The following is a 25,490-nucleotide window of genomic DNA, read 5'->3' on the forward strand; positions in this document are numbered from 1 at the left end:
GTAATCAGGACCCTACACCACCGGGCAGAACATGTTCCCTCTAAGCCTGAAGGAAAAAGAAGGAACACACACATGTAAAGGAAGCACTCAAAACGTGCGGCTATCCTAAATGGGCGTTCTTAAAGTCAGCAAAGAGGCACAGAAAAGAAGACCAGACACCAGCGAGGGAGGATAAGAAGGACAGACACAACAACATTGTCATCCCCTATGTAGCCGGTGTATCAGAGAAACTCAGGAGAGTTTTCTCCAAGCATGACATCCCAGTGTATTTCAGACCCAGCAACACGCTCAGACACAAACTGGTTCATCACAAAGACAAAACACAGACTTAACAATGTGGTGTATGCTGTACAGTGCAGCGAGGAATGCCCAGACCTCTACATTGGAGAGACCAAACAGCCACTTCACAAGCGCATGGCACAACACAGAAGAGCCACCTCCACAGGACAAGACTCAGCAGTCCATCTGCATCTAAAGGTCAAAGGTCACTCTTTCGAGGATGCCAATGTTCACATTTTGGACAGAGAGGACAGATGGTTTGAAAGAGGAGTGAAAGAAGCATCTATGTCCACTGTGAGCGACCATCTTTGAACAGAGGCGGGGTTTACGACACCAACTCTCTGCCATCTATAATCCAGTTTTGAGATCCCTTCCCAGACGCCTTAACGCCCACTCACATCCTGGGCCATCTGACCTCAGGAATTCGCATGATAAGGTGGGGCCAGGTTTCACAATGAACACACCCGAAACTCTGGCTGATTGGGACCCACACCCAGTTTCCCACCTTGGCTCAGGCGATTAGAGGATCATCAGGGGGTCCTTTGTCCCTCTGTGGGGGGTCACTCCCACTAGGTTTATATCTGGGACTCTCCACCATTTGACCTTAGAACTGAAGAAGCTTCTCGGATGAGAGGTGAAACGTCTTCAAGCAACTTAAAGAAGTCCAGACGCTTTTCTTTGCAAGCTCCTTTGACTACGATGACCTGGATGACTGAGAACCTTCACAGACCTATTGGAGCCATGAGTGGCCACGCAGTCTGAGAGGCAGTAGAGCAGTGGCGAGAGGACACACCCCTGTGGTGCTCCTGTGTTGATGGTGATGCTGTTAGAGACGCATCTACCCACCCTCACCACCTGAGTACTGCCACCGAGGAAGTTCAACACCCATGCTTAGTGAACAGTCTGCAGGGCACTATTGTGTTGCCCTGTTTCTTGTCCGTGTGGCTGAGGGTGGTGTGCAGGACGTGGGCGATGGCATCCTCTAGCATCACAGCTTGGTCTGTGTCGCTACATATTGGCAAATGCCTGTTATATTCATCCTCAAAGCCTCAGCTACCAAGTCTTTCTTTGACAGGATGTTGCCCAGTTTGTTGCAGACTCCATATTAATGTGAAGTAAATGTGACTGTTGAGTCAGATCTTTGGTTAAAAGTCCACTTACCCACAAACCAGTCTACCTAGAGACTGCATGCCTAATAGAATCATTGGCATTTTAGCAGTGACTTGAACCCTTACTATGGCATACAGTTAAGTTGGAAGTTTTTCACAAATGAGTCATCTATGAATGAGTCAGAATTTATGGCAGTTGGTGTGTTACTAGCTTGTAGTGCCTACAGAAACATACTGGAGACCTGCACTGTGTTTGAGGAGTTCTTAAAGCTACCTTATTAAGAGATGTTCTTAATTTTCACGTAATGAAAAAAAAAACATGTAAATATATATATATATATATATATATATATATATATATGCTTGCTTTTATCAACATGACTAGTTGTCACATCAGCGTGTATGTACACATCAAAATTCATGTAATGCATGCTTACTCTAAGAAAAAGCCCCACTCAAGCACGCACAATACTTCCCACGCAGAATCACCCAAACACACTCCCTGGTTGTGTGCCACAGTGTGCAGCTTGCTGACATGTGTGGAGCCTCCTGTGTGCGGGACCAGGGCTGCATGCCACTGTCTCAGCTCAGTAATGGATGTCCCGTTTGTTGCACACAGATATACAGAGAGACCGACAGACAGTGGCGGGACTCAGCTTGGCTGTCCTGTCCAACCAAGGATGAGTTCCTCTTCTGTTTAGGGAAAGGGATGTGATCTCATTCTTTAAAAATCCAACCTATGTCGCTTGCCACTCATGACTTAATCCGGCCTTCTCCTTTGTGCAAAGTGCTCTCCCGTTCTCCACTTCTCCTCTTACTTTCTCTTACTCTTTGGCTCTGCCTGTATACTTTCTGCCGCTCTGTTTATCAGTGTGTCTGTGTCTCACGTCTTCACTTTCTGTGCTATTGAGGAAAAAGGCCTTGTATTATGTGGGAGAGCAGCAAATTTAATAAAAAAGATTAGACAGTACTTTGCAACTTTTTGAGAACATCATTATTTCCATCATGTAAAATCATCAGAGTCATCAACACTGAATTAGTTCTGCAGCGTGGCACTGAGCCACACATACAGCGAGAGGCATAAAGTCCTCTCTGCAGAGAAAAGAAGGTCAAGGAGTTTTGCAGCGGCCTTCACAGAGCCCTCATCCCAATGTCATGGACTCAGTCCGGAATTACAAGAATTTCGCTGACAAAGCAAAATCTCAGATGCTTACAACAACTGTAGGGGCTTTAGCAAAGTTCAAATGCTACATACATGACAGACAAGCTCAACGCAAATTCAGTGGTCACGTTTGCCAGCAGTACTTTTAAGAGGAAATCCAAAAATGCTGAATGTCGTGAAAAATTTGGGCATTCCCCACATAGTCTTGTTCTTGGTATCACTATCAAGTGTAAAATTAGAAGGACAACAACACACGGAAAATAAGATGTGGTGCAGTGAATTATGCCGTGGAGTTTTGTCTGCGAGAAAGTGCTTCTAAACTCACGTTAAGCCCAAAATCAGTACTTTTTTAGGAGTGTGGAGTATTTGCATGGTGTTACACATCTGGTGAGAGGTGCACGCAGCACAGACGAGGACGCAACACAGTCTGTTTGCAAACCCCGCATTTTCCTTTCTTGCCTTTTCCATATTGCTGCCCACTGAAAATAAAAAGTTGAATGTAATCCTGTTACACATGAAGAAAGTTTCCAGCGAAAGAAATACGTTTTATTAGTTTATGTCAATTAAATCAATCATAAAAAGATATGTTTATGAGCACTGTGCTGACTGTTCGCCCGGTCCGTCAACGGATGCATTTGAAAAAGTCCCCTGCATGTTTTTTGGACAGCTGCTCACAAGAGAGGTGTCCAACCCAAATCTTTTGTGTTATTCTGAAAAACCATCGCGAGCATCTTCACTGCACAGACTCGCACGCCCCCCATCGTTGATTGGTCGGTAGTACTCAGAATCCAATCGTGTAATCTTCTGCCGCCTTCAAAAGTTTATCAAAGCCAGAGAGTCAAAGGATTGTTTAAAAATGAAGGAGGCAAATATAAAATAGCAGTGGCACCGTGCAGCCGTGACACTACTGGAAAGAATTCACTTGTCCTGTAAGAGATGAGTATTGTTGAGCGTGCAGGAGCACGTTTAGCCTTTCATCCTCTTTTCTGTATACGTCTTTTGTTTGGCACATGTAGATGCATGCTACATAGATGTTCAAACAAAGTGAACACCTCTGATCAAGCTTAACGACAGATTGTGCATCTGTTACTGTTTGTATGCGACATCGCTACATGTGGAACTGCAGCATGCTGGTCAAGCATTAGCTACGCTGTGCTCTCCACAGCAATATGGGCTCATCAGAGCAGCAGTGATCATAAGTCTAAACAAGAATGGGCGTTTTCCAGAAACCTGACTCAAGACGGTGGTTTGTAAAATCTGGACCGTTAAACTGCGCTAGGAAAGCTGTAAGCTTGACTGTGTTGTGTTTAAATGAAAATCTGGACTTTTAACCTTCTTGATCTTTCTTGTGTTTTTCATATTCTTAAATATGTAATGAGTGTCTGCCTGGGTACAAGTTACAGCCAAACACACAGACATATTCAGACGGCCAGGGTTTCATATACTGTAGTATAACTAAGCTCAGGAGCCAGTCCTGTTAACCTGCACGTGAGGTTTAGTTTATCTGACATTAGCAACACGTCATTAAGGTCTCCACATAATAATATTATTGCTCGATTGGAGTTCATGTGCTAAACTGCCCTGCCTGAGACATTATTAGACATAAAGCAGAATCTTCACATGTTATTACTGAACCTCTCATCGTTGCCAGCGAGGCCCCATCTCCTTGCAGCATGTTCTGAAACCCTCACTCCATGCTCTCTCAATTGTCACAGTTTGTCAGGACAGCTGTCTGCATGCAGCAAGTGACCGTGGCACCTCATAACTCAAACTGCACGGCGAAACGAGAACCCGGCGGCTGAACTGGCACGTTGGAAACGATTTGTTGTTTGTTTAGCAAACATCAAACCTCTTCCTGATAATTTGCCGTTTCTCTTTCATTTTCTTTACCTGCTTATTAGTTCCCTGAGGCCGACACAGGCTGTCGTCCAATGCACATGTTAAAGAAATGAAAACACAATGGGAGGAGCTTCACGGTCAATAAAGACATGGGGGTTCTTGGGAGGACAATAATGGGACTAAATGACCTTGTTCTCCACGTGGTCAAACCCTTACACTGACTAAGGTTGCTGTATACGAGCCCGGTGACGTGTTGGGTCAGGTGGGAGTTTTCGGTTTTTCTTCTGTAGAAATTCTTGAATGGTTTTGGCATTATGCTCTGGATTATTATCATGTTAGAATACGTCTCTTCTGCCAAGCTGCTGTCAGATGGTATTTGTGTATTTTCACAGGAATTCTTTGTCATCTCACTGATCTCTGAGTCACCTGCCTTTTATCATTGTCTTTAATGTGCCACAAACCACAGCACGGTCTGTGCTCTACGGTCAAGACTACCAAAGTTTTTCATTTAATCATTTTTGGGGGGTCTTTGATACGTTTTGTTGTTATTTGCTCTTTGTCGACATCTCTGGAGGTTGACATCTTGGTTTTTACAAAAACTTGAATTTCCGCTGAAGCGTTCCCATCTATCTGTACAGCTTGAGTCAGCAGGACCTCGTCCATGGTGTCACTGTGGGAGGATGCCCACTGTGGCTCTGATTAGTGGAAGTACAGTACATAGCACACCTGTTGATGGCTTCTGATGGTTGATTTCTACTCACCAATCTTCCTGTGTCTATTTTCGTCTTTGTGAAATTTCACAATCAAATTTTTTCAGTTGCTCTGGAATTAGTTTTTCGTCTGCAGCTGTGGTGCATACGTGTAGATTCAGACCCCTCATAAATACAAAAGTGAGAAAGTTCTGGTGCATCGAACAGTCACGTTTTCTAACTCGTGTGTCTTTAATTGCAGGTGTACTCACTTTTGTTGCAGTTTGATTAGTCCTGACCATTTTTTGTTTTTATTGTACACGGGAAGAAATTGTGTTGAAAAGTAATATATGCGTGCTATGATTCTTTACAAACAACATTTTTTGTGTATCTGTGAATCCTCAAAGATGACTTCATCTGCACTTGGTTATGTTTGTCCCCTTCAAAGGGTTTCTAGCAAATCCTTCCTTAACCTCACAGAGGGGTATTTGCTGAACAATATATTTACCATAATTGTCGGGCTATAAGCCGCTACTTTTTGCACCAGCTTTGAACCCTGCGGCTTTTAGTCAGGTGCGGCTTTTCTATGGATTGTCCATGATTTTTGTCATATCGTAAGACGATTTTTGTTTGTTCCGCTGTTGTACGGCACTACGTTGCCTGGCGGAAGGGCATGTGATCAGACACACAGTATCGGGGTTCAAGAGTGGTATGTTGGTCACATGTCCATCCGCCAGGCAACATAGTGCCGTACAAGTAGCACGAAAAACAAACTTCAAAGTAGCGCTACTCGTTCAGCGGGAGGCGTGGATGACGAGCGGCGATAAACTTGCGAAAAGCAAGTTATGCTCAACTCCACCGGTGGATTCTGACAGCGTGGAAAAGTGTGAAAACATCCACGATCACCAACGGATTTCGAAGGGCTGGACTGCTGCATGATGGAGAGGAGGACACCGCCACGGCCCTTCTGAGGGTGTTTGACTCCGACACTGACAACGAGGATTTCTTTGGTTTTGTAAGTGACAACGAAGGAGAGAAGCGGAGAGTGGATGACGAAGCCATCCTGAGCCTGTTCGTATCCGACACTGGAGGAGAGGACTTTGGTGGTTTTAGTGCGCAGGAAGAAGAGAAAGATGGTGAATGACTGACTTTTCTTCTTGTTAAAGCCGTGTCGCTGCACCTGAGCCTAAAAGGTAGTCCGAATCTATTGTTCTGGTGTGCTGTAGGCTACTGTTATGTACTACATGTGCAAATATGTACCCATAACTTGTTTTTCACAATATTAATAAAAGTGATGTCTCCAAACAGCCATCTCTTTCCTGACAATTCGCTTTGTGCATATTCTCTTACATATGATAAGTCAACATTGAAACACCTGCGGCTTTTGGTCAGGTGCGGCTAATGTATGTACAAAACAGGATTTTCCCCTGATTTTAGCTTGTCCGGCTAATATTCAGGTGCGCTCTGTAGTCCGGGAAATACGGTAAATAATTCAAGTCCAATACTTGTCGTACTTTTCAAGTTACTCATCAGCAAAGGTTCTTAAGTACATTGGCTTTGGGTTGCATTAGCTCCTCAGCCAAGCTTTGCTAAAAGTGGTTTCAAATAACCAAAAATCCTCCAAATCAACTGATATCTCTGATATGATGTTTTACAAACGTGTAGGAATAGAAAACAAGTCGTTGTGGTTTAATGTGAAGGTTGCCTGTGATCTGAAACTAAACACTTGATACTGATATCGAGTGTCCCATCAAACAGCTTGCTATGTGGGTCCCCCATAGGCACCAGGCTTCAAGGCACCCCTGCCCCAAACCCCCAAACCCATCAGCATCATAACCTAAAAATTACTGTAATTACTCAATGTGAATTTGTCATCCGTTTGTTTGCTAATAAAAACTGCAGTTCCCCAAGAATCGCAGTGAAAAGCTGTGTTTACACGACCTTCTGGGGTAAACGCGTTTAGGCTTTTAGTCGTCTGTGTTACTTTTCCGTGGGACATTTCCCGGTGACTTTTAGTATCAGTAGCGTAAACAGTGTTGACCACACACCGCGCCCTCATCGGCGCACACACATTCAGCTGAGGAATGTCTCTCACATCAATCTTATCAGTGTTTTGTCTGAAGGGCATCCGTAGAGAGCTTGGCGTTACGACTGATAGGATTTTTGGAATACACACCTCGCTCTTCCCTTACTCATCCCCCTCTCATCCTGTATCATTACCTCCTTCCATTTGGCACTCCCGCTTCCTTTTTCCCGTATTGTGTGTTCACGTTGTTCTTACCTGCGTTAGCATTGAAGCTCCTTCCTTAATTGAAGATGCTATAAAGATGTGCCTTTTCTTTTTACGTTGCTGCTGTTCAGCACTTCTTCCAAGGCTATACTGTTAAAACATTTTAGACGAGACCTGGCTTTCCTCCGGTCAGAAATACCTCGTAGCCAGCGCTGTTACCTTGTTCCCAGGCCTACCTCCTGCAGCACCCTGACCCATAACAACAAACTGATTTATCCCTGATTGTTAGGCGGCCTCTGGAACTGCGTCTCGATTGGCTCCATATGAGAGGTCATCTATAACAATCATTTTCAGTGGCTCATTATTCCCAGGGCCAAACAACCCAAAGACCCAATTTCCTACCACACTGCTCATAAAAGTGACAGATGGTCAAAACCTGGAAAAGCTTTCCTATAATCGTTAGCCTGTCGAAATGCTAAATACAATGCTCTTTAGTGAGTGGAGGTTAGACTCCACTCACCCACTTCTTCCACCTTCACTAGCCTGTTCATTTTTTCCAAGTGAAGAATGTGAAGCAGGAGAACACAGTATGTTTATTAGCTTTGGGCCATATTTAACCCAGTTCAGCTTTGCTGGTCTTCACATGGACCATAGTATGGATCCAGTACACACAATGTTAGCCAGGTAGATTGTCTCCCTCTACCTTAACATGGGGACAGCACTTATAGTCACATGGACCGACAAAGACCAAGACAATGTGCTCTTTCATCCCACAGACCTGCTACTCTGTGGTATTCAAGCTCATCTAGTCACTTCAGCGAGTCTGTACCCTGCCATGACTGTTTGTGAGGGTCTTTTCTTTCTGGGGAAGTGCCTGTGTGATAAATGTGTGGTTTGGAACAACAGCTGAGACTAAGACTTGGCTCGGGCTTCCCTGTTTTAGACACAAGTGTGGTTTCCTCATATCTTGGCTCTTTGTCATGAATGACCTCTTTCATTTTTCCCCTCCTTACAATAATAACCAAATTCCTCGACTCAGCATTTAAGAAAAAAAAGTTTTTTCTCATATTTGTTTCCACTTCTGTCTCTTTGGCATGCTGAAATGCCAGGTCACTGTAGTCACTGCACGTTGACTCGCAGGATTGCAGTGTGTGGGCACGTTTTAGTGGATGTTTGTTTGAAACATGTTTAAAACATCCATCCACTTGCCAGCTTTTTCATTCACTAAAATAGTTCTCAGTCTCATATCTCTCTCTAGGTGGAGACAGCTTAGACATTGTGCTCAAAAATGTCACAAAGCATTAAATTAGATTTTGCAAAACTGTCACTTCATACATGAACTTGCGCAACGTGGAAGCAGTGGACCAACTTCTGTATCTTTTATGTTAAATAAATCATCTACCGAGCTCCAGCAGTCTGCACACTTGAAAGACTTTCAGGTTTACCTTCAGTCAGTTCATTCATTCATTCTTTGCGTTGCCACTTCAACCACCTATTCATCCTATAAAAATAGGGGGCCTAACCCCCATCTCCCTCAGCCATCTTTCATCCGGGTTTGTTGCCCTCCCATATGTTCCTCTAATCTCTCCCTTGTGTCTCTGAAATGTCAGCGCGGAGGAGTGAACATGTACTTGCTCGCTATGGATTTCTCATGGAATGCGCCATCTTCGGTTCACCCTGCAACTTTGCGTGTTTTGATAGGCGGTGATTATGGAGTATTTGTTTTCCTAGTGGGTGTGGGAACCCAACCTGTTAGTACACTACCAATGCGAGTGGGTTGCTGTTTCTTATGAAGTAGCCGTGCCTCATACGTGTTGAAGCACACAAGCGTGCTCTGATAATTAGATTAGATGGGATTAGATTGTATCTGTAATTAACCTCGAGGCCACCACGAGGTGTTTTTGTTGACAGTGGGAGACAAAACGAATGAACTGGTCCGTTGGGAAGAGAAAAACCTGTATTACTGGAGAGAGATGGGTGTCAGGCCAGATGCAGGATACTGTTCAAAAATGCGGTGTGTTTACAGCTTTACGTCAAGCTTCATAACGCACAAGCATCTGAGTTTTATGTGCAGGTTCAATTCCCATGCATGCATGAACGAGGGTGGCTGCTTGCGTATGTGAGAGAGAGCGTGCATGCCTTCTCCTGGTTGTTTGTGTTTGAGAGCGAGCGCTCTAGGAAGTCACAGAGGTTAAGCCCCAACTATCTAACTCATTGGTGAACGGTGGAGGTCTGTGATCGGCGCTTAGTGGAGGAGGGGGGAAAAAAAACAGAGAGAATGAATGATGGAGGGAGGGGAAAAGGGAGGCCCCTGCAGGACAATTCCCCTGACATTGGGTCATTCACAGACACAGGAAATGCTTGACCTCACACCCTGAGAAATGTCCACAGCGGTCCACTTGTGTTAAAGGTGTAATTGGGCATAATTAGAAGCTGGCAGAGAGAGAGAAATGTGGACGGACTCGCACGCCCCACATGCCTTCTTTTGGCAGCCTGCGACACACCGGAGCCAAACTCTTACTGCACAGAGACGGCAAATACCATATCTAAACAAGCAGCGAAAGGTTCACAGCAACAGGAATCCTTTCAGCTCAACTGCTGATTTTCCAGCTATAGCAAGAAAAGTCTTACTCTTGATATTATTCCAAAAGATCAAGAGAATGTGTGTTGTGTAATCACGAGTGTATAGCAGACATGCCAACGGTCTTTTGCCTTCCTCTAAACAAGATAATATTCTGTTAATTGGTGCAGCAGATATTGCCTCTGCGTTCTGATCCCCTTTGTTCTGGCCTCGTGTTCAGAGGAGGTGCAACCTCTGCTAGTGCTGCAGGATCTCCACAGCACATCAGCCTCTGGGCCCCTTGTTGATATTCTTCTTAACCATATGTTTCATCTTCGCTTTACCCTCCGTCGTATATTGCTTAACTCTCCTGTGTATGTCAAACACAGACGCCTGACATGAGCTCACCAAACACCCAGCTGTTTCCTTTCAGAGCCGAGGCAGGAATGCGCTTTCGTTTGGGTCTTTCATTCATAAGAAATAAACCATCGACCCGCATGCTGGTGTTTTAGCAAGAGTCAGGCCTGCCAGCCGCTGATGTGATACTAGGTTTAGGTTGCAGGGGACTGAAGGGGAGGGGCAAGTCTTGGGAACGGAAACCTGATGAATGGAGCATGAGGTGAAACTCTCTACAGAAACCTGAAGCCAATGAGGCAAGTTTGTACTTTTGAAACTTGAAATTAGGCTCTTTATTCTCTGGTCAGAAAAACCACCACCGAGAATGATCTGATCGGATTTAAAACGACAACAGAAGTGACAACAAGGGTGGAAACGCTGCATTCATCATGAAAGTTTCTTCACCTGGAGCCAAAATGGGTCGAGGAAGAACCATAAAAGAGATGGTGGGGCTACAAAGAGCAATTCATGCGAAGGGTTGGTGGAGCGGGCAGGGAGGGGGTGAGCAGAGAAGCCAGTGAAGTCAGTGATCACTCAGGAGGTCTGGAACTCTGACCTTTGACCCCATAGCAGAGCGGATACCACCATGGTGAAAATGTGAGCGGTTAGGTATGTGAGCCCCCCGAGCCCTGGCGGAAACCATTCCCCCCATGATGAATGGGATGTTAGCATTGACACAAATTGGCCCATAATAATGACACAAGGCCGCTAAGCACACAGACACAAAGTGACAGAGTGGGAATTACAGAATGAAAGAGCGGGCAAAGAGAAAGAGAAGAAGAGATTTTAAAAAAGTTATTCAGGAAAGCATTACCTTACCCAGCGGGACAGCCGGGGAGGGGGAGGGGGAGATTTATGACCCAAGGTATCTTTGGTGTTTTCTCTCCCCTCCTCCGAACGTTGGGATTGCAGAAAGTCCTGGAGTTCAGAGGACTCCAGACACACTCAGAGGCAAATTGTGAGGCTGGCAGAGTCACGCACACTCACACACTTTCTTGCCTTTGTTGCACCTCTGTAATGTCCGTCCTTAACCGCCTTCGCTCTTTTCCTCTCGTCTTCAATCCGTGCCCAGTGACCCGAGAGTTCACGTCACCATAAAATACAGTATATGTCTCGCTGAAAATAGATGCTGCATTTGCATTGTGACAGCAGAAGAAAACACTGGCATCTCTTTTTGTAGCTTTGACATTGCATGTTTTTTTTCCTCTTCCTTTCACTAAACAAGCATCTCTCTGTCTTTTAGGAAACACATGTATTAGATTAGGCATGTTGGGAGGCAAGGGTCACACTCCTGTCAGTAATTGAAATGCGATTATGTATGAGCTAACATGATTACAGGGGTGAGGGGCTGAAGGGAGGGGGGTGATTGAAAGGTGAATGCCAGCTTGTGATGTACGGCTGCTGAGACATTCCAGAGGTAATGGAATATGAATGAGTTCCCCATTTTGATCCTGATGGCGACTGATCGCAGTTCACAGTATTTCTGCAGTCTCCAAGACTGAAAACAAGTATCAATCATCGTGGAATTACTTTAGTTTGGTTGTCTTCTCCAGTCTACTAATTTCCTAGTAAATAACAATTAATCTGGGACTGAATCAATGACGATGAATGGATGTGCTGGGGTTCGGTTGTCAGCACGATCACGTGGGGCAACGCACGCGTCGGAGTGATATCGCACGCTTTCTTCAACGATGCTGATTTAGGTCCCTGTGAGTAGCTCTACAACAACAACGCCGGACCACCACCTCTTTGCAAGATGACACCATTTTTCAAAACGAACAGTTTGCCGCGGTCGTAGTTTGGTTGTGTTTTAACACAGAAATAACCTGATTTGGTTTAGGAAACATCACAGTTGAAGTTCTACAGCTACATCAGAGATTGAGGTGTTTCTACCAGACGTGGAGACAGCTGTGACTTGAGAGGGGTTTACTTCATCAATCACTTCCTATAATGCAAATTGCTAATTGGGTGATGTTTCAAGAGTAGAGGGAGAGAGAAACAGACATAAAAAGTCATGTCAAAGAAAAAGAAAATGGAAGATATTAGTACTAAAGTTCAAACATATTCTGGTCATGTAGTCTGGTCGTTATTTCCTGTGAACGCGAGCCCCAGCGTACTGGGGCTACCATTGGGGACGAGCAGGTACAAAGCCTATATGGGTGTTTCTGAAGAAATGTTATGCTTGTGGTTTGTTGGCTTTGCAGCTCATGGTGCAGCCTCACTACTATGTGAAAGACCAACCCTAACCTGATCAACATTCACTGCATCAGTTACAAGTTAGAACTTGTGGTCCCTGATGCTGTAAAACATCATACGCTGCTGACTCATTTTCATATATTTAATAACTCCAAAGTCCAAAAGCCAAGTCTTGATCTCGGTGAACGGCCTCGCCGTCGCCTCCTGCCCTGCCCGCTTATTTGCAGGGACGAATGTAAAAGAGTATCAGTGCACCACAGATGAGCCGTTCACAGGAAAGCACAAAGTAGAAACTTGATGTTTGTTGTCAGCGCAGACTGTTTTCATAGTCTAGCCAATCAGAATATGCTATGGCCTCTTTACTTATTCATTTATATGACTGACAGCATGCTGTGCTCTTGCATTTTGAGATTATGTCATCTTTAGGTGATGTCTATAAGTACTGCATCCTGTTTTGTTTTCCCACTTCCACCTTAGCTTAGCTGATTTGCTAGCAGCTGTGCTGGCTTGAGGGCTGAGCCTCCAGTCTTTTGTTCAGCTCTCTTTGTCTGCCTCTCCCCATCATGCTGCAGCAGGACCTTTGCCGGGCCTTTACCATAAACATTCTGGCATTAGGCCTCCACGTTGATGTTGTGTCAACTGATACTTTCGATGTTTCAATCAGCGATGTATGTACCAGCCGGGAAAAAGTAAAAATATTTACGGGGCAAAAACATGTGAGCTGGTAAAGTAAAAGTTGCTCGCAGCTGGTTAACAGAAAAACAACCTCAAGGATAAAAACTCAGTGGACGAGTGGCGTAATTTTGCAGCTAAACTGGAGCTTAAATTAATAGTTTAAGCTGCCACCGGTCACGTCGGATGCGTCTTTTCTAGCGCGATATTTCTGCACGCTAAAACACCCTCGGAGCACTTTTTATTTAAGCGGGGGCTTAATGTGTGTGTGCCAGAGAGGTGCAGACAAATGTGGCATAAGGTAGAAGTCCATGAAAGGAAACTGAGAACAGAGGAAAACTACAAGTTACAGCGGTCTGACGTAGAGATTGCAGTTTTGTAAGAAAAACATATGCGATTATCTTTATTTCCAGTTCCAGAGAAAGCAGAGGAAAAGAAAAACAGACAAAATAAATAAAGAAGTAGTGAGTTAGTAGCAGAGGTTACTGACACACTGGTTTGTCTCTTCAGTTCAGTTTGTTATAGCAGTGTAGGCCTTTTTTGTGGGCGGAGCTGAACTAGCCCCACGTCATAAACTGTGACAGAGCGTGGCGTTCACTTTTCCAGAAATGTAACAACATGTTGCTTTAACACAGACTATAAAGTCTGTTTGTAACCGGCACAGCGACCTCAGCAAATCACAGTCTTACTAGGCTCACCTGCATTATCTTATGGTCTTTACCATTTATAACACAAAGTGACTTAAGCCGGCTGTTGTTGTGCTGTGTGCTGCATAAATAAAGTTGAACTGAATGAACTGTATCTGGCTCGCAGGATGTTAAAGAGTGAGACATGGGCCATGTATAGACTCAGTGAGCTTTGAGGGTTTCTCTTGTTCCTGTGTTTCAGTTTCACTTACTGCAGCTATGATTCAATATTTAATGGCTTTAATGGCACAAAGCACACCATATAGAGCGAGTATAAATGTCACGCCGTTGTCTACTTGTGTAGGCTACTGTGTAGGTTCTCTAAGGAGAAGAATGAGGTTTGGGGATGTCCAGACTCTTCCAGTGTTTCATCTCACTAACCAGAGGCGAAACGCTGGAAAGATTTCTTCTTTTTGTTGATGAGGGAGAAAAAATGAGTTCAACAACCTTGCAAGAATACAAAGGCAACATTAGTATGAGCACGTTTGTCTAGTTTTGGTTTTGGAGATGGATGATTTCACTTTGGGAGTTTTGCAAAACTGAAGCGTTTCCTTGGAAGCTCCAGCTCACCCAACCAGTCTCCTGAAGTGCTCCTTTCATTCGTAAACCAAGCGTGAAGGTCAAGGTTGTTCCGGATTCAAAGAAGAGAAGAGGTGTAAAACTAAACTGCCATCAAGGATCGTTCTGAACAGAACTCACACAATAATTGATCATTCTGCAGCACAAGAGTTGCACCTGACTAACCTGATGACACACTCCCCGTGAGCAGTCAGGTTACAGTGCTCTAGATGTGGCTCAAAGTGCAGCTTTGCTCATATCCGGCACTTTCAGAATCAATACCTTCAGCAGACATTTGTTGCGCCTTATTCTAATTGGGTATAAGAGATCGTCACATCTGCAAAACCCCGAGAGAGCACGCCTGCAGAGGCGCTGCAGATAGTCTGATAAGAGTAAACTCATCACAAGCTGGCACACAACAAACAGGTGCAACCAACAAACACAGGAACTGGTTGTTTTTTCCCTGAAACGGGTCGCCTCCTCCAGCTGTCAGTGCTACGCCATCGACTGATATTCATTTCTCTTCCAGATCAAAAATAGTTTGGCATTTGTGGGGACGGAATTTCCTCAGTAACAGTGGCTGAAGAAAAAGTCCCCAGCATTCTCACAGATGTTTTACTGTAGCGACTTGGATAGCCTTGATAGCTACTGAACAGTTTTCCCAGTCTTTAATTTTTACATACTAGTATATTAGATCTAGTACTCGTAGTACTAGTGTTTGTTTTTAAATCTAACGCTTGCATATCTTCTAAATTGCACTGGATATACACCAATTATCGTCTCCACCTGGCACCACCTTCCAAAAGATTATGCTAGACCACGTATGCCATCATGGCAGTGGCACCGCCTGTTGACTGGAGCCTCCCTCAGTGGGACAGGGTAACCTCCACACCTCCAAAACTCCTCAGGAACCGCTTGATGAATCAGGAAATGACTCCCTATACTCCCCAACGGTCCAGAACTGAAGGGCGAACGCACCAAAGCAAAGCTATCTGCTAAGATTGAACGTTCCAGGATGCTCTTCTGCATACCTCGGCTGCAGCGAGCGGCAGCTTGAAGTACTCTGATCGTTGTTTGATTCCCTCTGACATCAGTAAGACATTTTTGCCCAGAGAACTGTCACTAACTGGATATCTTTTCAAACACTGTGGGTCTGTGGGAAAATCCCAGTCGACCAGCAGTTTGTGCAACACTCCACGCCTGCATGCCCAAACACATGGCGCTGCATTAACAAACCACTGAGCAGGTGTACCCAATGAAGTGTCCATGAGGACTGAGAGATATTCTTACACATTGTGAAAAAAGGAGTAAATCATTTAATAATGTATTATATACTTTAATGAACACACCGCTGTTCCCGAGAAATATTTTGAAGGTGATGTGTGTTTGGAGTGTGTGTCGTTTTCCTGTGGCTGATCTGTTGCACAGTATAATTACCTCATTTTCTTGAACTGCACATCCAGTTCAGGGTTGTGGCCGATCGAACACGAGAGCAGATCCACACAGTTGAATAATACGTATGAATATAGAAACATTTTAAAGAAACGAGCGGTGGTCAGTGTGTATTGTTTGAACTCATTTTGTTTTCCCTGTTGCACGTTTGTCTTGAATAATTTCACTCACAGTGATCGGTCAGATTTACTGTCCCACAAATACAAACGGCGTGTTGAAACAGAGGCCACAAGGACATCAAATGGAAAATTTCCAGTCATGCTTGTATCTGCTGCTCAAGTTGCTCACACCCCCCTGGCATGTGATTTCCAACAGCCACAATACTACAGCCACCGACGGGTGGAGTGAAAAACACCGATCATCTGGATACGACACAATTGACCGGCTGAAGCCTCGGGTCCTGGCGTTCACGTGGAGCTCCTTTCACCGTACCAGCAGACCAAACATACGCCCCCGTGACAACGACACATGCTGTTTTGGCTTTCACTGATGTTAAAGGCTTGTTAGCCGTTCACATTTCAAATATAATCACCGACAGATTGCTGCCATCCTTGAAATTCTATAAAAATGATATTAGCGCATCGGTCCTCGAGCTGTTATGTGAAACCTTTTCAAAGCTTCTATTTATTGTCGATGATTCACCGTCACATTTTGGCCAAAGTAGGTCAGCAGGCATCTCGTAAACTGTGTTGTGTTTTATCCAAAATCACAGAGCCCGTGTTTGTTTGCTGTTTTTGCTTCTTGAATAGTTTCAGATTAAAAAAGGCGAGTGAGTATTACGTTAATTTAAAGCGACTGCAGCCTCAATTTGCGCTTCTTCACTCTGCCCTTCATTAATGTCCTGCGTTGAATTTTACAGTCACTGTTATGCAGGCAAGTTTAGTCGTTTTCCTCTGAGATCTCCTCAAAACTGGGAGTCAGCAGCACCCCACGTACCAGTTGTCCCACATTAGACGTACAGTATAGATACTCTGACCTCTGCCACTTATTGTGGACGAGGGATTATTCCTAGTGGGTCTCCTTCCTGCTCCCATTTATCTTTCTTTCACCTCCTGATACCCCCAACCCCACGCCTTTGCTCTCTTTCCTTCTGTAATGTCTCAGCTGTTGCCTGCAGGCAGGGCTCTCTGACTGAGTGCCTGCTCTGTTATGGGTTCATTGGGCTGGTATGCAGCAGGAATCTTTGGATCAAGGTAATTTCACACTCTTCAACTTTTTCCCAGGCTGTTAAGCTTCCCTTTACCTTTGTGCCACTCAGAGAGCGAGATAGGGAGCGACACATGTAGCCGTTAAACATACACAGCGGCTCAGAGGCTGACGCCACCAGCAGAGCCGAGGGAAAGGCTCCACAGATACGGCCTATAAATTAAAGTCCGACACCTCAGTTTCCCAAAAGGATCAGATTATTGCAGGCCGATCCAGCGTGGTGGTGGGGAGTGCAGTGCACATTCACGTGCGCCCCCTTCATTCGTCTCTATCACTGATCACTAAGAAGATCAGATACTCTGTGAGCGTGGGTGTGTGTCGTGTCTGCTTTCCTATTTTCGTGCATTTCTCATCAGATGTTTCTGCTTCCTGCAGCTTCTCTCTCACACGTGTGATTTCTGCATGAAGCGCTTCATCCCAAAGCAGAGCACTTAGTGTTGTTGTTAGTGGCAGCAGACAGACGAGCACCTGATGGAGCCGAAAAAGGAGGGAAACCCTCTAATTGTTGGAGCAATCTTGTGCTCCTGTGCCATCTGTTACCATCTGCAGGAGAGATATAGAAACAAGGGCAACAGAAAGCAGTACTAGACGCATGTGAGGGCTGCGTACGCTCAGGTGTTCAACATATTTGTGTTTTGGGTTTATTTTTAATGGCTTGGGTTATTTTTGTAACGGTGTAGTTATGTTTTTTCATGTTTACGAGCTGTGCCATCTGTTTGACAGACTCGGCGTAAAGAGGCAGATTTTCTTTGTATTGGGAGCAGTGTGTGAATCATAGGTTAACTACTTACTGGGTGATACTTATTGACTCGCTCTGTCTGTTTGTTGTGCATTTGTGTATTTTCTAATATTCAAACGCATTCGGGCTTTGCTGACGAGCTGTGAAATCTCTTTGACCTCTAGTCCTGTGTGTTTTAGTCTAAGCTTGTTGTGATCTCAACTGGAAGTCCACAGGATGTTGATCCTCCCGAAGCACCAACAGACACAATTTTAAAACATTTTTGGGCAGAAAGTCCTTGCATTCTGTTTGTATCAAGGCTGGATTAGCAATGCCTTTGTTGTTGCTGGGCATAGTGAAAAGGGGGGAGCGATAGGCTGGAACAGTGATGCAGTATCAGCAAGCAGCTGTTGAATGAGTGACAAAGTCAAGGGCTAGTGATACGAACATGGGAAAATCCTGGAGGAGCTGGAGGGGAAGAGAGCGGCAGCAGCTGAGGCAGCCTGAGTGCATAAGAATTCAGTGTTGCTGTTACGCAGAGAAACAGACGAGAAAGTCATGAAATATTCACATTATTTAGGAGCTGGAGCTCAAGACCTACCTCTGTAGCTGGCTTATTTTTCCCCAGGCTTGATGACAGTATTTGAGGTTGTTGGTGGGGTTCAAAAGACGGGTCAAGCATGTGAAGGGGGGAGGGATGGAAGCAGGGATGGAGCGCTGGGGTGGAGGAGTGGAAGAAAGATAAATGAATACCAGACGCTTCATGTCTTGTGTAAACTGAAGGTCTGCCCAAATCTGCCAGACCTTATTGTTTCGGTGACACACCTTCCATGTCACAGATTCTATAGAGAAGCGTTTCAGTCTCATGGCAAGCTGTCACTCATACCTGTGATGGGTTTAAAAGTAAGACGGTGTTTAGTTATTAATGGTGCTTTGGCTTTGTATTTTCAGCTGTCCTGCATGGCTGATTGTCTATGAAGAGATAAGCAATCTTTTTCAAAGGGGAAATGTCACTGTATTCACCCGAGTCTCTCACCCGGGTCTCTCACCCGAGTCTCTCACCCGAGTCTCTCACCCGGGTCTTTCACCCGAGTCTCTCACCCGAGTCTTTCACCCGAGCGTCTCACCCGGGTCTCTCACCCGAGTCTCTCACCCGAGTCTCTCACCCGGGTCTCTCACCCGAGTCTCTCACCTGACTGTTTTGTGTCGCTGCTTTGGCAGGACAGACAAAGATGATCTTTTTCACATTATTACCTTCTGTACCTGCTCTATTTTAAAAACGGCATCCAGAAAGTACATTAGCCTGTGGCACAGGTGCCATACGAATACAGTTCGGTGCCTGATGAGACGAGCAAGGTTGTAGTAAGAAGAGAAGAGAACATTTCCCTTGGTCAGTGTGTACACCTGAAGTGGATGTCATCTTTCCAACATGTGCCTTGTTTAAAGTAATGATCATTCCTGCTGTCTGCACTCACTATGCAGCCGTAGCTGTGACGTAAGCCTTTGGGTGGAGAGAGATTTCAAAATGATTTTCTTTTTCATGTTATCCTTTCAAGTGCCCAAGAAACACTTTGACATTGTGTTACTCAAACTAAAAGGATATGTTTCACCTGAAGGAGCTGCTGGTGGTGAAATCATCTTAAAAATGACCGTTATTGGTGTTACAGTGTAATAATAATAATAATAATAATAATAATATAATTCTTATACTTATTAGTGCAACAGACAGCGTAACAGGGAAATTATTCACGAGTGGATACAAATACTAAAGCTGATAATACACTCTTCAGGGTTACTCTGTTTGAAAATTCAAGATGGCTGCCCTTTTAAAGATGGCTGCCCTTTTAAAGATGGCTGCCCTTTTCACAATGGCCATCTACTCGCTTTTTTGTGTATTTTTAATTCAAAACAATTAAAAAGATTTACTTAAAAGGACATCGTGGTGTCGTAGCAGAGGGAGCACTTTGTTTCCTCGCTGTTTATCCGTCGTTCACTCTTGGGTTGATCGTTAAAGGTGGCTTACAGGAGCCAATATTTAGAGCAAGTTGTCAGCTGTTCGGTTAGCTGGTGATGCTGGTTCCTCCAGTCTGCATGTTGGACAACATGCTAAGCTCCAAACCGTCCCTGATGCATTCAGCAAGGTGTGCAATTTTCCTTGCATGTAGTGCAAGTCCAGTTTATAAAAAGTGCTTTGAGTGCTTGGTAAGAATCCGGTCTTTAAGTGATGACGTATGAACCCTGCTTCCAGGTCCAAACTGTTCTGCGTTTATTAAGGCTGTTGTGTTTTTAACATGCTTTGTATCTTGTTCTATTTAATCTGAACAAGCTCCTAAAAACAGTCAATGATCACTGTCAGCCTCTCACTTTTTATTGCTGCTATTCATTTTAAAGCTCAGTGTTTAAACCCTTACGATGTAACTGCAGCCCAGCCCATGCAGCAGTATATGAATGACTAACCTCGTATTGTGGATGGATTATCTCAGTTGTTCTCCTGCTGAAGTTTGGTCCGTTTACAGCATCCTGCCATGCGATTACATTTGTTCCTGACCACCAGAATCCCTCACGTTAACTTTTATCGAGTGGAAAAAAGTTAGTGTTCATCCTCCAGCTTCACTGTGTTTATGCTATGCTAACATAGCTGTGTCGCTAGCAGTCACGTAGTGCATCATTATATACCAGGTAGCCAAACTTCAGTAACCCTACAAACATCACTGCTGTTTAGTTTTCTGTCTTCATTTATGTTGGAAGTGATAGCAGAGCTGTACGTTTGAATGCTTCAGAAATCTCCCAGTCAGAACTAGAGATGGCACGATACCACTTTTTTATGTCCGATACCGATATCATAAATTTGGATATCTGCCGATACCGATATGAATCCGATATAGTGTTTTTTAATCAACAAAACTGTTTTTTTTTAATATCTTGCTGCATTTTGTATAAGTTCATACTCAAGTTTAAAACAACAACTACACTAAAGCTATTCTGTTATACCTGTATGCAAAAAAATATATATTTCATAGTTCAGCAATACTGATCAATCTAATAAACTTAGACCTACACCATCCTCCCTATTCTGGTATTTTAAAGAGCACTTAGCGTAAATATTAAGCAACCTAACTAATAGGGTTCCAACTCCCAGCAACAACAAAAATAAATAAATAAAAAATAGGGAACCACCCCTCACACTCCACCTCATGATGCTTAATCGACGTAATCAACCTTAATTTGATGCAGTGTGGAAAAAAAATGCACAGAAATCAATTATTTTTCAAGAAATATTAAATAGATTCAACATCTTTCTTCAACAAAATTGCAGACTGCACAGATGGTACCTTCCCAAAGGAAAAAGTACTATAGCTTACTAGGGTATATATATTAGACTTAATAGTCACTATGTACAGTAATTGACTTCTATTCATTTTACATCAAATTAAAACTTTGGGTGTCAGATAATTATTTATTAAAAGCTAGACATTTTAAATGAGAATAAGAAAGAAAAGTATGTCTTTGTGCCCCCTTTTCCCTGTTAATGCCCTATCGGCCCCCCTGGCTAAACTTTGCTAGATCCGCCCCTGCACAGTTACCAGCGTCAGCTACATAGAAAAAGATCCTCGAGTAGAAAGTAATATTAAATACATTCTAACAACAGCTGATCAAGCTTAAACGTGCTGCTGTTGTTCAGCCGCTGGTTTCCTCTTTCTGGTGCAAAGTGGGCCAAAAACAAACCAGAGAGACGGACTCGCGACAGAAAAGCCGATCAGCTGATCATTAAGCAGTTTCATGATTGAAGTAGCAGCAGGAGAGGCAGTCGCTCCAGGTATCGTTTGTTAAGCTTAACGCAGGAATGCTTTACAAACATTCAGAGATGGACTTACACACTTGCTTTACTTCTCTCGGGGATAACTTTGTCGGAGATGAAATGCCGGGTTGCTAGCGAAGCTCCACATGCTATCCAGACCACCGACAGGTCCCGCATGCCACAGCTGCTCTATCACGTGATGCATACTGCTCCGACGTGCTAACGTTCTGAGGTGAGTTACGGCATGTTGCAAGTTTTGTGAGGTGCTTTCGTGATATTTAATGGATCGGATTACATTTTTTATTTTTCTCCGATATCCGATCCAGTAATTTAGGTCAGTATCGGACCGATACCGATACGTAATATCGGATCGGTCCATCTCTAGTCAGAACATGCTATATCATCTTTAGGTGGAAACTAGCGAGCTAACTTCCTGCTAACTTCTAACTCTGTTAAACTTCATAAATTTTGTTTTGCTGGATGCCTGGATGTTAAACCTGGTAGAGCAGCCACACTGATCATTTTATTAAAGATGAAAGAATTTAGACAGTTTGTAACTCTCAGTGATGCTGCAGTGTTCGTTTGACTTTGGGACCTGGAAATGGCTAATGACATCAGACTTAAAGACCGGATAGGAAAAATAGGATTCCATTCAATTCAATTCAATTCAATTTTATTTATATAGCGCCAAATCACAACATAAGTCACCTCAAGGCGCTTCATAGATACAGAGAAAAACCCAACAATCATATGACCCCCTATGAGCAAATGAGATTCCATTTATGTTCCGGTAAATCACTTGACTGAATGGCTGATTCAATTCAGTTTTATTTATACAGCGCCAAATCACAACAACAGTCGCCTCAAGGTGCTTTATACTGTAAGGTAGACCCTGCAATAATACATACAGAGAAAAACCCAACAATCATATGAGCCCCTATGAGCAGCACTTTGGTGACAGTGGGAAGGAAAAACTCCCTTTTAACAGGAAGAAACCTCCAGCAGAACCAGGCTCAGGGAGGGGCGGGGCCATCTGGATTATTTATGAATTTACACAGACAATTAACAGATGTTGTTGAAGTCAAAGCTGTAAAACTCAGCTTTGGGTTCAGTATCGACTGTTTTCGCTCAGTTGATGCTGATTCTGTGCTGGAAAAGTTATCTGAAGATAACTGGTAAAAAACAGTTTAAGCTTTACCCAAGGTAAATGTGTAAAGCACTTTGGGGTCCTTAGGGACTAGTAAAGCGCTATACGAATACAGGCCATTTACCATGCATTAAATTTTGAATCTGAATTGAATTACAAAGCACTTAATTGCTGCTTGATGAATGTTTAATGTCTAAAACAAACTGTTTGAGTCACAGGTCCATAACAAAAGTAGAAGCAAACAAGTCTTTGTGATTGTCTTGAATTTTCCTCGAGACCAAGAACCAAATTTTTTTTCCCCTAATATAAAAATATAGAAATTAGGAGTAGAAAAAAATTCTGGAAATGATGGCCATCTTTAAAAAAAGGTAGTCATTTTTATAATTCAAGTGGTTAATGAGGTTTGTTTTAATTAATGACACCAGAGGGACAAACACACAAATTTTGGTGCTTATATCCACTTTTATTAGCTCGTTATCTGATGTGTGACATAGTTGCCTGTCTCTCTCGGTCATATTAAATTTAGAACAGCTGATGTTATGAGTTCCTAATCTAGATTATTATTGTAGCTGTATGTGATGTCTGCACAGATACACTGTAGCAAGTCCTGAACATGTTCTAACTGTTCACAAAGTTTTGCACTGCCTGCCGCTGCTGTTCTGTAAGAGTTGTGAATAGCAAACCATCATTAGGTAAAATAATCAGGAGCTAATGGAGTCACACAAACTGTGTTCACATGGTAGTTTGTAATATCTACATATGTAACAGCCCTTCATTTGGAAAAGGGAACGAAACATCTTCCTTTGGGATCTACCTCGAGTTTCTTTCGATGTTCCTTTTCCAGTAGGAAGGGCTTTCACTTCTCCCTGTCATTATACATGAGCGCAGCTGAAAGATGTCAGAACACAATTCCCGTTTTTTTAAACAGTTATTAATAAGGCAGTGTTTCAAAGAGATGAGGGAAGTGCGGGACAAGCGCTCAATGCCAAACCTGCGTCACTGTAACATTGTGGAGTAATAAAATCCCACAGGTGGTCAGAGGAGACGTTGTGGACAAACTTCAACAGTGACAGCTGCTGGAAATGCATCTTATATTGTTTCTAAATGGGGGGAAATGCCCCCAGCAGATTAAAAAAAAAAGAGTTTTCCTTCGTGATGCTGATGCTGCTCATCCTGACTGATGGAGGCTGAGCAGATCTTCACCTCCGATTTCTGATCATCTGATTTAAGATCTGCTGAAATTTAAGGCTTTGTGTATACAAGTCGATTTTTTCAGACGTTCTATGACATTTGTGCGCTTCTAAACAACCTTTTTAGGCATTTTTCATGAATGCAAAATCATTTAGGTTTATATTAGTTTCTGACATTTTAATCTGAAGCTGGTAGCAGTAACTGATGTTTGTGCTTTGTTGTGTTTTTTAACGACCTGATGGGTCAGCGAGATTTAGCAGAAAGCTGGCATTTTTTGATATTGTATCAGCATGTTTCATTTCAGCCAATAAACAGTTTGTGATTTCTGCGACTAGTCGGTTGGATGATAGTTTTCCACAAAGCTTTGCATGCAACGTGGTGCTTTTTTTTTATCATGGATGAGCAGCTTCTGTCCGTATTGTTGTTCTGGCTCACACATCTGCAGTTATTCAACCACAAAAAAATACTGCCAAAATGGGGAAATATGGGTGCGATAAACAAATGACATGAAGTGATGTATGAGTGATGTTTTCATCAGAATTCAAATGTGATTCGTTGCTGTGACACAGTGGTTGTCAAGTTTCAAACTGAAAGCATGTAAGAAAAACCCTTTTCATGCATGTTTTTGTGTCAAGATTATTGTTACGTAACTCATGTGCTTGGCAGTGTTTAAGGTTGTGATTGGCTCGTGATGCTGCTGTCAGAGAGGACTCCTTGGTTCTTTGCATCCTCTGTCAATTCAATTCAACGTATTTATTTGTAATTAACGGATAAATCCAAAAGGTTTTGTCTCAAGCAGAGAGAGATAAGGATGCTGAATACTCAAGTCAGGACTAATGCTGCCATTTCACCTACTGACTGTTTCTTTTATTATTACAGATTGAACACCTTTGTTATGTCTTTGTGTAAGATAATAAATTTTATAATAAAAATCTAATCAATTTGTTATGCCAAATTAGTTTCTCTTTTCCTGCTTTCCATCTTTCTAAACATCCCTCTGTCTCTTCTTCTTTTTTATTTCAGTGGAAATGTATCCTATCACTTCATAACATTTAAATAAAAAGGAAACCAAACTGATTTGATATCCAGAAAATTCAAAAATTAGCATTTGAAAATTATAATAATGAAATGTTTCATTTTATTTGTGTTGTTGTCTTTCAAATAATTAAATCTGTCATCTAATTTTAGAAAAGCTACCAGATTTTAAGCAATCAAAAAATAATCTAATATATTAAGAGTGTTAATACATTATTTAAAAAATAGACTAATAAACATTTTCTGGATCAATTATGTTTGTAAAAAAAAAAGAAATATATATAATCTATATATTAACAGTTTAAATACAGGTATACAGCTAATTAATACATGTCAAACTAAATAGACGAAGATGGAATTTAACAAAATGTCTTTGTTCCATCACATATGCAGGATTCCTGTTTCTTTAAAGTTTTTACACAAACATGATGATTTAGAGTTACATCATGTCCGATTATTGTCTCATTCTAGTCATTTTTAAATGTTATTTCATTTGACTTTTACAGAAGGTCTCCTGTGTAGCCATTACTGACCTGTTGATGTACATGTGTGTTTGGGGTGTTTTA

Source organism: Rhamphochromis sp. 'chilingali' (genome assembly GCF_963969265.1).
Source record: "Rhamphochromis sp. 'chilingali' genome assembly, chromosome: 2".
NCBI lineage: Eukaryota > Metazoa > Chordata > Actinopteri > Cichliformes > Cichlidae > Rhamphochromis > Rhamphochromis sp. 'chilingali'.